Raw genomic sequence first — 3809 nt, 5'->3', positions numbered from 1 at the left:
GTTCAGTTCACAATATTCATAAATGTGAAGGGCTCTCTGGATAAGTTGATATTGCCTTCGCCAATGTGTCACTTTTGTTGTTGCCATCAAATCTGTACCATTTTCTCAACTCATAATGGATGACGATCTGCAACTTCACAATTCAGATTTACATAAATACTTAAACTGATCCAGAAAGTAATTCAAATCAACACCATAAATGTAAAAAATAATTACTGCCAGACAGTGCTTGATGACTAATCACCTTAAAGCTTGCCCCGTGTTCTGTATTGTCTTTTCATCAGATTTTTGGCTTCTTTAAAATTTGTCATTTGCCTTAACGGAATAGCTCCCCTAAACAAACACATACCAAACATGAATTAACACTCATAAAACATACAATGCTGTCACCGCCAAACAAACACACACGCATACCTGACTATGAACCGCTCATATTCTCATATTCATATCTTTTGGTGTTTACTCTAAACATATTTAAATTTTAAATAAGATTTTAAACTTCTCATTTTCCTGTAGCTTTGATCTAATTTTACATTGTCTCTTAACCAGTTTCAAAGCACGTCTGTTCATTATTTTCATTTTCTCTTAGAAAAGTCAGCTGGGTTGTTTTTGTTCATTATCATTATTTTGCTTCAGCTTGCTTTATCAGGCCGATAACAGAAAGACAGACAGAGTACCCTTCCTCCACTCAGCAGTCTCTCTCACTATAAACAAATAATCTTTTCAACAGCCCACTAAGACTGTAACTAAATAAATCATAGTCTAGAACCCTTAATAGTTCACAAATTTTAAAATACAAATGTTTAACTCAAATTAGTACCATTACAACAATCTAAAATACATTATGCTATGAGCATTTCTAAGGTTATCTTTAGTTTAAATACTCCATTCCCCAAACCTTTGTTATCCAGAAATTTCTCTTAACTCATCACAAGCTGTCTTCATCTTTAGCCACCAACATGTCTAATGACCTTCAGGAGTTAAAACTATCTTACAGACATATTATTTCAATATCAACACTTCTATAATTTTCCCTTGCCCATAAGGCAACCAGCATCATGTTCCTGACATAAATTAAGTTTTGTTACTGTCTCCACAACAAATAATGACAGTCCCCTCATGGTCTCAGCTGGCTCTTGAAAGCCCATTCCCATTAGCTCTTAATCTATAATTTTCTTCTCTTCAGGGTGTTGTCCCCTGGCATAGTTGCAGACACTTGTCATAATGAAAAACAAGCCATACAATAAATGCAGTTTTTCTGGTGAGTGGTATTAGAGGGACTCACATTTTCTGGGTCAGGCGTGCCGTAACTCCTCACAGCCCATCCGTCCTCTCAGTGATCTGCTGATGCTGCTGGCCACTCACAGTCACCTGCTCAACTCTAATACCCATCTCACATAAAACACCTCCATTCGGAGATGCCCAGTGTCGGCGTGACCCCCTGCCTTAGGTTGACCTCTGGCCAAAGGTTCTTACCCGTCCTTGAGTAGTCACTTCGTGCACACTGGTAACCGCTCTTTCCCATCACAAAATCAGTTTTTTCCCAACAGACTCAGTTGTTTTCTGGAGCTTAGGAAAGGCACATTCAAGAGTCACCAGAGCACTCTGGACTGCCTAATAGTGTTAACACAGGGAGACAGGTTAATAACAACAGTATTTAATCACAAAAATCTGTTAAATCTGTCCGAATCAGCAAAATCTCAGTCAATTTTAATCATATCCGTCTATTCAGTGTACTGTTACATCTGTAGCCATAGCCATCAGCCCTGTTTCATGGTGGAGGCTAAAATCAGACAAAGAAGTTACTGGTCCTGAATTAAACTAGTCAAAAACGTCCCTTCTATCGTTTAAGACTTCTTTAAAGTCATTCAGTTTTACTTTTAAACATTTACAAACTTCCCTTCAAATGTATGAAATGCCTGTAGCATGATTTCTTTTAACATCTCCATATCTGTGGTTTTCAACTAAAACACTGTGCCTTACTATAAATAGCTTATTATCATTTATGACACAGGCTCAGATAACAGCTTTTAGCTGACATTGAATGAGAGAGAGACCCTGAAGCATTTAGGACTGGTACACTGCACTCTCATAAATTTCTAAAATCAAACTTTATCTACCATCTTTTAACTCTAGCCCAGCATAAGGCATCTTTGCCAGAAATGACATGCGTTTTCAAATAAACATAATTCTTATATTTGTCTTTTGCCCACATCAGGGAATTTAGACATTACAAATTTCCACTCAGATTGTGTCTCTGTCGCACTGGCCATTTCAGCCACAGCACACACCAGATTCAGATAAGCAAACTGTTTCAGCCAATCACAAGCTTATCTTCTTAAAGCAAAACATCAGCTCCTAGTTCTTTCATGGTCAACACTATTCCTCCACGTTCACGTTCAAACAATCTGTTTGTTTAATCAGATGCATTTCTACACATTTTACATTTAGCAACTGTTAATCCAGTAATAATGCTTCTACTTATTTGATCACATTTCATCTAAATTTTAGTTGTCAGCCTGTATTCATCAATTCACTAGCTCTTTCCTTCAAAAGGATTCCCGACTTAAATCTTTCAACCTTCTTTTAACCTTCAATCTTCTTACGACTTCCATCTACCCACTTTCCTTTAACTTTCTTTTCTACCTCACTTACTCGTACGTTCTTTTCACTTTCTTTAACACTGCGTTCACATTCTTAGTTCTTTCTCAGACTACTTTCAAACACACATTAATACACGTCACTTTCACATTATCACTTTCTTTTCTGAGTGTCCATTTACAATTACGGGCTAAATGGCCCTGCTGACCACAATTAAAACACTCTCCTTGCCTATAGTTTGATCATTGAGCTTTCAAACGGCTCCAACTTACTGCACACCCTTGCAGCAGTGTGTCCCGATCAGGAATGTAAACAGAGCCACTGATAAGCAGTTCTCTGTATTCTTTTGACAGTCCACCAGTGGCGGATTCAATTGCAATAGCCGCATCATAATCTTCATCATTATCATTGGCAGCACATTAATTTTCATAAGCTGCACAGAAAATCACCCAACATTTACTTGCTTTTTTTTTTTTTTTATCATCGGAAGCAATACAAGGCTAAAAATGAAAAATGTTCAGTTTCTTTCTTTGTTTAGCCAGTCAAGTTGTTGTTTAAATTTCCAAACACAATCAAAACCCTGACTACCATTTACTTAATAATTTCTCCTCATTTCTTTGAAGTGAGCTTCAGAGCACAGCTGCTTACAGCGTTTGCTCTCTTCTGTCCTCTATCAAATGGTTAGTCTGCATATTCAACTTAATGTTATCATTATTTTCTCAGTCCCTAAAATGCACAGACAGCCATTATAGCTGCCTCCTTGATTGATGACGAAAATTCTCTAGACATCATTATTTTACCAATAAAATATATAATTGTTCCCCATTCTTCTTAATAAAACCTTTTTTCATTCCTCATCTTTATATCACTTAATTTGACTTGCATGCATTTTGCCCATAATTTTCTTCATTGCACAGTATAGCGGTGTGCAGTATTTACTATTAGATGTCCCCATAATGGCTGTTATTTTCCTTCTTTCACTATTGCATGTGGATTTTACTTCAGCGCGCTTACTCTAATTTTCACCCGAAATCAGGAAAGGTTGGAATTAATCTCTGCTTACTTTCAATTTCTTTCCCTGGAATTCCTCCAGCGATCAATTATTTCAGCCCCTATTAATTTCAATAACGAGTACTCGGCTTCGGTCTGGACAATCGCTTGACCTGCCTAGGTCTCAATTTCCTCGCCATTTTTAAAAGCCTTCCCTT

Source organism: Leuciscus leuciscus (genome assembly GCF_965113295.1).
Source record: "Leuciscus leuciscus genome assembly, chromosome: 12".
NCBI lineage: Eukaryota > Metazoa > Chordata > Actinopteri > Cypriniformes > Leuciscidae > Leuciscus > Leuciscus leuciscus.
The sequence above is the reverse complement of the archived record's forward strand: the minus strand, read 5'-3'. Positions refer to the sequence as shown.